At 45.9% G+C, this 13932-nt stretch overlaps 1 protein-coding gene across 1 annotated transcript in view; it reads right to left on the bottom strand.

The window, feature by feature from the left end:
• LOC146863698 (uncharacterized) overlaps positions 1-13932 on the bottom strand; it is a 68121-nt gene that overhangs the window by 29675 nt on the left and 24514 nt on the right. Inside the window, exon 2 of the mRNA XM_085640669.1 lies at positions 12417-12501. The gene's annotated coding sequence lies outside the window, so the exon portion shown is untranslated. The remainder of the gene's footprint in view (positions 1-12416; positions 12502-13932) is intronic.

Genomic DNA, 13932 nt, shown 5'->3' with positions numbered 1-13932 from the left:
AACATCTCACCAAATATACTGTTCACACTATGGAGCTCACAGGCACATACACCTACACCTACACCATCATCTACCCCTGAACCTCTCAAGAAACTCAGCCAAACGATTCAAACACAATTTGATAAAACGTCACCCTGAAATACCCATCGCCGACCCCTACTTCTCAACACACATCAGACACATAACCAATGATATCATCTTCCACACTAAACGAAGAGCTCAATGGAGAAACACATTCCTAACCTTATTCTCTATCTCCTCCACTAGGAAAACTGCTCATGGTATAGTTATTTACATCTCCCCCTCACAGCTTTTCCAAGCGACTGCAACCATCACCATCTACAATAATGGAACCATTCTTATGCAATCCACGGACCGTAGTTTAAACCTCCTGGATAAAATCTTCCCAGTCATCAAAGAACAACTGTGTAAACCCCAAACGACCACTCAGGATATTCCCTCCACCAGTACACAATAGTCCCCTTTGTCTATCCCCTCGGACAACCACTCCCCACTACTTGCACGAACGTCACCTGCATCCGAGTCAAACGTTACTCCCGCCCGGACCTCCCCCTACACCAACACACGGCAAATCACTTTATCAAATCCCCCACCAATCTTGTTCCTCCACTACACAGACCACTATTCGCACTGGAGACACATACCACTACCACGTCGCCTGACACACACATACTTCACCTACCCGACACTACGGCAATCACCTACACAGATCCAATAGATAATGCACACCCCTTAACTACATTCACAGATGCCCCCTCGGCAGATACCATCCCCCCCACATTAACACTCATGCCACCTCATCCTTGTTGAACATCGACACTACTAGCATGCACATCCAACTTTCTAGACCACCACTCCCACTTCAGGTGCTAGGACAAAATAGGACACCCCATTACCACACAGAAGACATGTTACCCTACATTAACACTCTGCACCCAAGCATACTGACTATACCCACAGCCCAGCCATCCACCCCCACAGCCCACCCACCCACATCTAGAACACTTCCTACACCCACATCCCAACCATCTGCCACCACAGCCTTCTCATCCATATCTACAATACACCCACCCACACCCGTAATACCCCTCCCTACTCCACCCACACCTGCCCCAGACCACAAACCCGACCAAACTACATCGTAGGCATCCACACCCATAACACAACCCTGACCCAACTCGTATCCGTACCTAACCCCAGATTTGATGAGATCATGATCTCCTTAATTCAAATCAAAGCTGAACTACAAGCACTCGATCGGATATCGAGAAACCCGTGGTTTACTAGAGCTACAAGACAGTCCAAACTTGGCTGGCCCCTGAACCATCTAACAGTCTCTTCGAAACTCAATCCGCCCAGATGGAATTCAGTCCCCTCCTGTAATAATTCAACCCGACCAATCAGAAGCACTAATCCGCTGTCAGAGAGCGACCTACTCTCTCTGTTAAACTGATATGAACCCGCTCCCTTGAACAAGCTCACTCCCGCCTCAATGATGATCCCTACTATCCCCTCCAACCCTCACAGGACTACTAAACCCATCACTAGAGGCATTATTAACAAAAACCTAAGAAGAATCCCCCTCACTCAGTAACCTACCTCATCCCTCATCACGCCCCGGCTAAAATGCATACTCCTAAACTGTAGATCGGCATCTAGACACGCAGCTGACATAGCTGACCTCATCCTCACACAGGAACCGGACCTGTTACTGCTAACTGAAACCTGGCTAAAAGATTCCTCTACACCAATCATGGACATATTAGTACCCCCAAACTACGACATCATTAGATTAGACAGAACCAATAAAACAGGGGGAGGTATCGCCTGTATACATCGTATCAATATTTCAGTAAACAGAGCCATATCCCCTGTATTCCCCTCTTGCGAATACTTATGCCTCGACATCACCTGCAATGGCAAACCATTATGTTCTATACACACCATCTATCATCCACCTGGTGAGGACCTAGCCTTCACCGAACACTTCATGGATATGGTATCAACGAATATGGGGCGCCAAAACACCCAAATATTCCTTGGAGACTTCAATCTACATTGGAACGATCACAATGACACAGTGGTTAATAGTCTTAAAAAACTTTCTAGATAACCTAGATCTAACCCAAATATGTAACAGCCCTACACACGATAAAGGTTCAATCCTGGATTTAATCATCTCTAAAACCGATTCCATTCAGATCGAGTCGATCCAACACTGTGACTGGTCAGACCATCATATTATTATCTTCTACATCAAGGAAATGGTGAAATTTAACCCTGCGCAATCCACGAGACCTAAAATATGGAAAAGAGACCTGAAAAAAATCAACCCTAACACTTTGCCATCCCCCAGTTACAACCTACTTCGGCCCCCTGCAGGGTCTTCTGAAGTACATGATCTCACCAATCACTACCTCTACGCCATGACCTCGATAATGAATGAGGTCGCACCTCTTCAACTAAAGAGAGTCTCCATAAAAGACTCTAAGCCCTGGTACAATAGAATACTTAATGAGGACAGACGTTCGCTCAGAACATCTGAGCGCACCTGGAGATGTGTTCCATCCGCCAACCACCTCAAGATCCTTAGGACAAAGAGAAATGCATATTACTGAAAGATCAAGCGCACCAAGGCTGACTTCTTCAGCCTCCAACTAGACCAAGCAAGAAACCGCCCCAAAAACTTTTTGAATTAATCAAAACCCAATCCAAGGATGCACCCCACCGTCCACAAGACTTATCATGCCCGCACCCAAACTGTGAAGAATTCTCCGTCTTCTTCACCCAGAAGACTGACACCATCAAAAAGGACCTCCTAACTGATCTAACCCTACACGCGGGACCGCACACAAATACCCCAGCATTTCCAATTGCCTCATACCAAATCCCTTCAAAGCTTGACCTAAAAAATGACGCAGCCTGGTCTTCCTTTACCACCTATTCTGAAGAAACCATATGCAAAATACTCAGTGCCCTGAACCCTGCCAACCACTTCACTGATCTTCTCCCCACTAATGCCGTCAAAGCCCATTCTCCTCTGCTTCTGCCTCTCTGGACCAAGATCATAAACAGCTCACTTCAACAAGGCTGCATCCCAGACACCCTCGAAGCTGGCCAGGTATCACCTAAAGAAGCCCACGGCCGACCCTACGGACTTAGACAACTATCGCCCTATTTCCAACATTCCTACCTTGGCCAAATTATTCGAAAAATGTGTTCACCTACAATTGACGAGGCATATTGATCACTTTGACCTCCTTAACAAACACAAATCAGGCTTCCGAGCAGGTCATAGCACTGAATCAGCCATGACACACATAATTGACGATGCGTTACAAATCCTTGATCAAAATGGATCCTGCTTACTCATCCTACAAGACTTCTCCCCAGCCTTTGATATGGTCAAACACGAGAACCTGTTAGACCTCCTGGAACATAGAATGTGATTGTCAGGAGCAGTGCTAAAGTGGTTTACTTCATTTCTCCATAATCGGACACACCAATTCAAGGTTAATAACTCCTTGTCCAAACCCGTCCCAGTAACTCTAGGAGTCCCACAAGGGTCTTCACTCTCCCCGACATTGTTTAATCACTTCATGGAACCACTCACCGAAATTCTACCCGCATCTAACGTACAATATCACATGTACGCCAACGACACACAACTATACCTTAAGATCCACACCTTAGAAGATATCAAATTGCTTAATATAACGCTTAGGAACACACAAACTTGGTTAGCTGAGAAAGCCATCTCAAATTGAATGCCCTAAAAACAGAATTCCTTCTTATAGCTCCACCCGCCCAAGTCCCCATAATGCAAGATTGGATTAAACACCTTACGGCACTCAAAGTTCAACCTACCATCGTGGACTCAGCGATTTCACTCGGAATTACTCTTGACAGTAACCTCAATATGCAAAAACACATCAGCAATGCTACAAAGGGAGCAAACTTCCAGATAAACACACTAAGGAAACTTAAACCTTTCCTACCATTCAACGACTTCAAGCAGGCAGTACAAGCTCTAGTTATACCTAGACTGGAATACAGTATTATCTCTCTTTGTGGCCTACCCAAAGTATCAACTGCACCGTTAAGATCTTCTATCAATTCTGCAGCGAGACTCATCACTGGCTCTAAAAGAAGTTCCCACATCTCCCCGGATCTACAATCCTTGAACTGGCTACCTCTGGAAGCCAGAATTCATCTGAAAATAGCGTGTATGACGCACAAAGCCATGCATCACAATGCACCCACCTATCTGGCACAGAAACTGACGATCTCTGGTGGGATCAGATCTTCAAGAAGTGCGGATAACCTACTACTGAAACCACAAAGGTTCCATAAGAAGAAAACATATAACCAATCCTTCTCTGGGATGGCGCCCAGAATCTGGAATGCCTTACCTCCTGAAACCAGACTTAACCCCTCTACTGCTTCTTTCAAAAAGGAGGTAAAATCAATCCTCATGGCCAAATTCACTTGAGTATAGACTATAGATATCTGGAGGCAATCACATCCGTGCCCCTATCTATTTTGTGATAATGGACCATTTAATCAACCTAGACATTTTTTCTTCCCGCTGTCAAACACAACAGGATAGTTTTTGCATTTCTCCTGATTGCTTTGCTTCTACAAGATGCTTTGTATATGTGCTTTGTTTGACATCTATTTGTTGTATAGTAACTTTATTGACTGTATAGCGCTCTGATATCCGTTTAGGATCTTGTTCGCGCTCTATAAAACTTTCAAAATAAATAAATAAATAAATGGACATTGCAGGTCTTGCCAAACTTGCCAGGCAAGTGGTAAGAGTGGGAGGAAGGTAAAATCTCCTTTCCAACATTTCCAGTTGATGGAACCCCTTTTGAAAGGGTCAGTATGGACATTGTGCGGCCACTGGATCCCAAGAGGGCCATGGGCAACAGGTACATTCTGGTCTTGGTGGACCATGCCACCCGCTACCCGGAGGCAATTCCTCTCAAGACAACGACGGCGCCAGTGGTGGGCCGGGAGTTAATGGGGATCTTTTCCCACGTGTGTTTCCCCAGAGAGGTGTTTTTTGACCGTGAGACCAATTTCAGATCGAAGTATATGACATTCCTGTGGCAGGAGTGTGATATAACCTACAAGTTCACCACTCCTTACCACCCACAAGGTAACAGTTCAGTGGTGACATTCAACCAAACCTTGAAAGGCATGATCAAGGGTCTAACAGAAACCATGAGGCATAAGTGGGACATCCTCTTGCCATGCCTTCTCTTTGCACACGGGGTGGTGCCTCAAAAGTCTCTTGGGTTCTGTCCCTTTGAGCTCCTGTATGGTCACCCTGTGAGAGGACCTCTGAGTTTGGTGAAGGAAGGCTGAGAGGCAGCTCTCAGGAAAACTACCCAGGATGTGTTTAGCTACATGCTGGCCTTCAGAAACCAAACTGCCCGCTTAAGGAAACTCACTCAGGAGAACCTGAAAGCAAGCCAGGAAGAAATTAAGTGCTATGACCAGAATGCCACTCAGGACACATTTTAACCTGGACAAAAAGTGTGGGTCATGGCCCCAGTGGAACCTTGTGCCTTGCAGGACAAATGGACTGGGCCATTTGAGGTGGTTTAATGTAAAAGTGATATCACCTACCTGATGAAGTTGTAGACTCCCAGGAAACCTATGAGGGTCCACCACATAAACCGCCTCAAGCCACACTTCGAGAGGTCCGAAGTGAGCATGCTCTTGGTGACAGATGATAGGGTGGAAGAGGAGAGTGAACCTCTCCCTGACCTCCTGCCCACCAATGAGCATGAGGAGTCAGTGGAAGCGGTGATACTCTCCCCTACACTGACCCCAGAGCAGTAGGGTGACTGTCACCAGTTGTTGGGACAGTTTGCCCCACTGTTCTCTCTGACCCCAGATGTTACTCACTGGTGTACCCATAACTTGGACACTGGTGACAGCCCTCCTGTAAAACACAAGATTTACAGGTTGACTGACCGAGTCGGGGCCAGCATCAAAGAGGAGTTCTCTAAGATGTTGGCGTTAGGGGTGATAGAGCCCTCCAACAGTCCTTGGACCAGCTCAGTGATCTTGGTCCCGAAGTCTGCTGTACCCGGTGCCCCTCCAGAACTGTGATTTTGTGTGGAATACCGTGGGCTCAATGCCATCACCAGGACTGATGCACACCCTATCCCCAGAGCTGATGAGCTCATTGATCGGTTGGGAGCTGCCCGGTTCCTCAGCACGTTTGATTTGACGTCTGGGTACTGGCAGATTGCCTTTATCGATGGGGCCAAGGAGAGGTCACCATTCTCGACCCCAGAAGGACATCATCAGTTCCGGGTGATGCCCTTTGAGTTGAAGAATGCCCCTGCCACCTATCAGAGGTTGGTCAACCAGGTGTTGTCTAGGCTGGAGGATTTCAGTGCTGCATACCTGGATGATATTACAGTGTTCAGTTCCAGCTGGGAAGAACACTCGCAGCACCTTAGGGAAGTGTTTAGGTCTCTGCCGAGGGGAGGCATCATGATCAAGGCCAGTAAGTGCCAGGCAGGGTTCTGTGGTGTACTTGGGAAACCAGGTAGGAAGCTGCCAGGTGCCGTGCCGTGCCTACAGCCCAAGATTGACACCATTCTGACACCATTCTGGCTTGGGACCTCTCCAAGATCCAGACAGGGGTGAGAGTCTTTTTAGGCCTCACCGGATTCTATAGGAGATTTGTTAAGGGCTATGGCACCATTGTTGACCTATTTAACAGAGCTGACTTCCTGGAAGCAGCCCAAGAAGGGGATCTGGACTGAGTCGTGCCAAAAAGCTTTTGATGCCCTGAAGGCAGCCATGTGCATGGCGCCCGACTCAAGGCACCCGACTTCTCCAAGAAATTCGTTGTGCAGACCGACGCTGCAGAGCATGGTGTGGGAGTGGTGCTCTCACAATTGAACAAAAAAGGCCTAGATCAGCCTGTAGTCTTCCTTAGCAGGAGACTACTCACCAGGGGAAAGAGGTGGAGTGCCATAGAAAGGGAAGCTTTTGCTGTGGTCTGGGCACTGAAGAAGCTAAGACCCTACCTGTTTGGGACTCACTTCAGAGTTCGGACAGAGCACAGGCCCCTCAGATGGCTGATGCAAATGAGGATTGAGATCCCAAAACTGTTGAGGTGGTACGTCTCCCTACAGGGAATGGACTTTACTGTGGAACAGCGCCCTGGCACAGAACATGCCAATGCAGATGGTCTGTCCAGGTTCTTACGTCTTAGTGAACAGAACTAATAGGCGGTTGGGTAATTCTCCCTACTTTCAGCTGGAGGGGACATGTGTTACACTTGGTATCTTTTGGCGTATTTCTCCTGTCTTTTTGCTTTCTTACCTCCTGGTTTTGACTCTGTTATTGCTGGTTTAGTGTCTCTGCGCACTTTATCACTGCTGATCATTGTTAAAGTGCAGATTTTCATAGTGTAAAGTGTTATTATGGATTGGCGTTTCCATGATTGGCATATGTGATTTACTAGTCATTCCCTGGTAAAGTGCACTGAGTGCGCCAGGGCCTGTACCTTAAATGCTACTGGTGAGTCTGCAGCACTGATTGTGCCACTCGCATGGGTAGCCCTGAAAATGTAACTCTGGCCTGCCATTACAGAGCTTGTGTGCAGTCTGGTACTGCCATGTCAACTTGGCAAGTATACCCACTTGCCAGGCTCTAACCTTCCCTTTCCTTATATATCAGTCACCCCTAAGGTAGGCCCAAGGTACCCCTGTGGGCAGGGTTCAGTGTAAGTGAAAGTTAGGACATGCCCTGGTGTGTGTGTCATGTCCTGACAGTGAATTACTACACATTTCGTTTTTCACAATTGCAAGGCTACCTGTCCCCACAGGACAGAATGGGGAGTTTGTTTATAACATCTTATAAACATAGCTACCCCTGGGAACAAGGTAGCAAATAAAGTTTAGTATGCCTGAATTCAGAATCTAAAGATGCATCATTTAGTAAAGGTGATTTTTACATTCTGTGTTTGAATGTACCACTTTTAGAAAGTAAGTATTTTCTTGCTTAGCCATCCAGTATGCCTCTGCTGGGTTTGTGGATTTACTGTATGGTTTTGGGATGATAGGGGCTGGGGAGGAGCAATGGCTCCAGAGAGTGTAGATGGGTCAGGGATGGGCTGGATAGATCTGGGCTGCATTTAGATTAGGGGGAGGAGATTTACCTTTCACCTGAATGGGCCTGGTCTGCCTCTGACAATACTGTTTCCACCTCCTGCCAGGAAGCTGCACTAGAGAGGACAGAACTGGTTCTGTATGGGCACAGACCATCTCTGCTTCCAGAGAACAAAGGATTTTGTGGTATAAATATTGGGGCCCAGACCCAAGAACTTTAGAACTCTTTTGGACCAAGAAGACTGCCAAGAAGAAGAGCTGGAGTAGCTGTGAGGAGGAACTACCACTTTGCTGAGTGCTTTGCTGTGTTGGCCTGCAGTGGCTGCTTCTGTCTTGGGCAGTGAAAGGACTGTACTGAACATTCTGCTACTTCTTTATTGAGTATCTCCAACGGCCTGAAATAGAGTTTGCCTCCTGTTCTGAAGTCTCAGGGGTTGTAAAGACATCACCAACCGTACCAACCGTACTGCTTCTGGAACCGCTGTTTCAGCTGCCACAGAGAAGGGAAACGCAACCGACTCTGTCACCAACTCCGTCACTGGCTCTGTGTCCTGATGGTACGGCAGACCGCAGACGGCACCATCCGCATCTCACCCAGCAACCCTGGTCTCACCGACGACTGCAGCCGCCACCACCGGGGCGCTGCTTGCACCGTGACCTGTGGGTACAGCCTCGCTTCATGCCATCGTTATCTCATTGACGCCGTCGCTGCTACTGACTTCCACACCCATGACTGCATCATAACTGGGGGCACCGTTCATAAGTTTCACGACACACTGCCTCACCCCACACAGCCATCTGGGCTGACTGATGGCAGCTCCCACTAAACCAGCTCTATCACCTACACCACAACCTGCCAACACTGCATAGAGCACCATCTCGTCCTGCAACGTCTGAATGATAGTCACCCAGCCGCTGCCTGCACCGCATCGAGATGAGACTGCACCCTGCAGAGCTTCCATTTTGCAATGAAACCGCAACGGTTGCCATGACCGGCTCTCACCACCGTGTCAGCCGCAATGAGGAAGGTACTGTTACCGAGTCTGTTCACAGTCGCTGACCTGTACCGACGCTGTCGGCTGGAACTGTAAGACTCTTTTGTTTTGAGCAGCACGGTAGCCCCGGATGGAGCTACCGACTGGTACGAACTGTGTTTTTCAAATATTCTTGCCAAGTATACCTTATAAGTACTGTATTGTGGATTTTTATCGTTTTGGTCTTGTTTTAAATATATAAAATATTGGATATTTTTCTAAAACTGGTGTGGTGTTCTTTTGTAGTGTTTTCACTGAATTACAGTTGGTAATGTGCAAATGCTTTATACACTGCTTCTAAGATAAACCTGACTGCTCGTGCCAAGCTACCAAGGGGGTGAGCAGGGGTTATTTTAGGAGTGTAACTCCCTTACCCTGATTAGAAGGAGGGGTACCTACTTGAGTAAAGGTGCAAACCCTTGCCAACTAGAGACCCCCATTTCTAACAGGTGTTTTGCTCTTTCCATGTGTGCTTCATAAATAAAGGTTTTTCTCCTTGTATCGCCATTCTAACGCCTGCTCTTGCATGGCATTAGTTTTTGGTGCTGCCTCAGATGCACCTCCTTGTGTATGTGGGCAGCGTCAAAAGCAAGGGGTGTTGCACTGGAATGCCCTAAGCAACACATTTTGCACACCTCTTTCATGCTAAATGATGCTTGTAAAGGGGCTTATACACAAGACGGTGTTTAGCCACAACAAGTGGCTTAACACAGCCTTTCAAATCTGGAAAAGGGCATAGAGGCACCCAACGTGGCTAAACATTATGTTCTGTTGGTGCTATCCCCTTGTAAACATGTCCCAATGGGTCCTTTGGCGCCAGTCCCTCCTAACAAGAGGTGAAGAATCTTACTTCACCTTCACGTCCTAAGTTTTATTGGCTTATAAACCACTGGTGACTGCTCTGACTTTTTTATGGGGGTAATTGCGCCACTGCTTTTCTGGAATTGGGGACCCAGTTGTTACCATCCGGTACCCTTAAATAATGCATTGTGGTACGACTTGTTAGTCCGTTTGAAATTGATGGGTGACGTTGTACCTAAAGTGGGCATTCTTTTTTCTTCTCGGCCTCCGAGATCTGGCTGAAGGCTGCATAGGACAAGGACGAGGGGGTGAGGCTCTTATCGGACTAATTACAAGTTACACGGTTCACTCCGGTTCTCTTTCCCTTGTCATAGGGACGGACCTCCTTCTCTCTAGTTATTCCATAGCAGGAGTCCCAAGAGAGCAAGCACTGTCAGAAACCTTACCCGCTAGTGAGAGCGGCGCCTGTGGTGAAGGCGGGCATACCACACTTGTACAACTATTATACCAAAGAAGGGAGAATCGGTGCAGTCAAGATTGCTGTAGTGTAGTTTCTATATCCCTGATAGGCTCCGCGCATTGGAATAACATACACTATAGATTTGACATAGGACTAAGGTCAGTATGTCTCTATCGAGTGTATTAAACTTCATTACTTGTGTGTGCCAGCTAACTCAGAGGTCACTAGAAACTTCTCAAAATTACAAGAAGGGATTAGTCTCTGACAACCACATAAACATGACAACTTTGTTTCCCGTTAGAATCAGAGCAGTCTCAGAATCGTGGAAACACTAGATAACAGTTTCACTCAGTCAATCGTGCGTGGTTTGTTTCTACAGAGTTGTACAGAAATAGGGAGACGGGCGTTTCAATAAAAGGGTTTATTGAACAGTCTTATTTCTCATGCAAGAGAAATGAATTGCTACAATCGTAAGACAGTCTACAAAGTACAATATGTATGAGGTTAGCAGTAAGAAAAAATAATACTGCAATAGCATGGTTTGTAGCTATGACATATATTAATCAAAATACATACATAAATAACATATGCTAAAATATGATACTCATCTGATGCTTCTAAATTGTTCTACCCCAGTGTACCTAACCTAAGTGCAGTACAAGGTTTGAAGTAGGTGCCAATATTCAAAGTATACCTAGCTATATTTTAGTTTAGCCAAGAGTTGCCAAAAGTTTCTCTACATTCTAGTACGCTCCATACCTATGAATGAGAGAGGTTGGAATCTCTTTTCTGGACTCGATAGTCTTACCCCTCGCAAGGGAAGTCAGAGAGCACTGGAGCTGGATTCTCCGTGACGAGGATGGCAGCGTCAGGTCAGTGCATCAGGCTGGAACTCGGAATTTGCCGTGGCGAACCGCGTAGTCTAGGTTGGATCGAATCCTCCGGGAACCGCAATTTGCCAAGGCAAGTGCTGGTATATTTACACCTTGAAGGTGTCTAGGAATGCCAGTATTGACGTCGGGCAGAGGAACGTCATGAATGAACCCCTAAGGAATAGATGTTCATGCATACTTAATGAGTTCTTGGAGAAATCAATATTCAAGCTGCAGGAAATTTATTAAGGCTTAAGGGTCTGGTTTTCCAAGAAATCGTTGTGACGTGGATGGACGGATGGACGTGGCCATGCCTGTATTTGGTTTGTATGGACAATGTCTAAATAAGGGCCGGATGTCTATGTCCAAATAAGGGCAATGTGAATTGTACCTATATAAGGGCATACATCGGGATACCTATAAACGGAATCTAAATCTACACACAACATTACTGCTTAGCATTCCCACCTTTGTAGCTTTTCCATTAAAAACCCTGATTACAGAAACTTGATATCAGGGTTTTTAGGTTTTGCAAAAAACTTAATGCAAAACACAAAATGATATGTCCTAGATAGTGATAGAAAGGTAGAACATTTGATTGATCGTCGTAAGGTTCCGATAGCCCTGAACAGATTCAAAGGCACTTGAGGGCTGTCCACTCATTATAGAACAATGTAATGTTCCATCAAGACACACTCTCCATACAGGACTGCAGCCTCTCTAATGGGCTCTCCAGAGTAGAGAAACCACAGTTCTTCTTACCCCGTCCTGCCCCCCCAGCACTGGCTGCAGGACTTCTGGAGTGTTGCTTGCTTTGATGACGTCTACTGGTGTTTTGAGATGTTTGCTGGAGTCATTCTTTAGACTACCCTATTGATTTGCAATGTACTGATGGGTTAATGAAATACTGGGGACTCTCTTGCTTAGTGCACTGTTTTCTATTCAGCTTCTATATCCTACAAGATGCATTCCACCAGATTTTGCGGTGTGAAACCTGACCAGGGCGTATGTACCATTCCATCCGCTGGCTGCCCCTACATGCGGTAACCAGGCACATGCATGTGCTTTGTGTGATGCCTCTTACCTGCAAGCAGGGCCAATAGGAAGCCGCAGAGCAGGGTGTGTTCCATGGCTGAGCTGTGGTCACTGAACTGAAGCAATCCTGCTCCCTGCAAAACAGTAAGACAACACGTTTTCAGAACCGAAGGGTTGGGTCAAAGCTGTGTTCGATCCTCTACTGTTGGGAACAAATGGAGCTTCTAACTGAGGACTTTGTTCTCCCATTGACCTCCTTCAGAAACAACATTATTACCATTATGACTGTTTGTTGAAACATATGGCACAGAATCACCCTTATAACCCCTCATCCTATTGACAAGGCCGTAAACTATGGCTTGAGGAGACGAGGTCCTATGGCGTCATACCTGTGTTTATGTGATCGCATGCTTGTTCTTGCATTACATTGTATTTGGGTATATGTTTTTTGCAGTATTCGTGTGTGTATGTGTGTGTGTATGTGTGGGTGTGTATGTGGGTGTGGCTGTATGTCCGTGTGTATATGTGTGTGTGTGCGTATTTGAATCAGTGTCCTACCATTGCTTCGAATCCATTCCATATTTTCAACATTTGCACCCTCCAACACTTTAGCCAAAGCATTTGTACTTCGACCTTTATGATGTGTAATTTACAGTTAGGGTAGGAATACAACTTTTTGTTTGAGTTTCAATTGAGTTTAATGCTGCACTTTAAGTTAGGGATCTTAACAATTTAGGGGCATATTATCAAGCACGGCGTTAAAATTATCGCCGCTTTATCGGCAGAAAACTGCAGCTAAAGCGGCGATAATGGGCTTGATAATATGCAGCAGAGAATTCCAATAGAGGCCCATGTTGACACCAGAACATGGGCTTCTATGGGAATTCTCTGCGGCATATTATCAAGCCCATTATCGCCGCTTTAGCGGCAGTTTTCTGCCGATAAAGCGGCGATAATTTTAACACCGTTTCTTGATAATATGCCCCTCGGTTATTTTACTAGATGTTCTGCGATGTCATTCAATCAGGATTATATTTAGCGTTATTTGGAACTAGAATAAGACATTTTATTTTAAAGACAGTGAATTTAAATTAATTTAAAAATATGACACTACCCACTCCAATAAAATGAATGTAACGTTATGTAGGTTAAAGTCCATTACACATGACCATTACATGGACTTTTTATAGAGGCACACATTTCTGAGTTTACAATGTTTGACTCAGACTAAAGAAATACGTCTGATTTTCATTTCTTTCTGGAACTTCACTATTCCGAATAAAGGCAGACGGTGATTATATATTTAAATAACTTCGTAATAGGCCAGTCTTTTGTCTGGCGTGGCTGTGAACAAACAAGCAGACAGAGGAAAAGCTTGTTGAGTGAGGGTCAGCTAAGCAGTGCTTCCCACACTCAGACTTTGTACATAAAATGGCAGGTGGATTTACTGAGCATCTGAGGCAGACACACAGGATTCTTCTTGAACTAGAAATGTCTATTGCTTGTCACAGCTGAGGCAGGCCCACCGTTGTGCATGGATTCTTACTGAACTAGAAATGCCCACT

Source organism: Triturus cristatus, chromosome 2_1 (assembly GCF_964204655.1).
Source record: "Triturus cristatus chromosome 2_1, aTriCri1.1, whole genome shotgun sequence".
Taxonomy (NCBI): domain Eukaryota; kingdom Metazoa; phylum Chordata; class Amphibia; order Caudata; family Salamandridae; genus Triturus; species Triturus cristatus.
The sequence above is the reverse complement of the archived record's forward strand: the minus strand, read 5'-3'. Positions and strand labels throughout refer to the sequence as shown.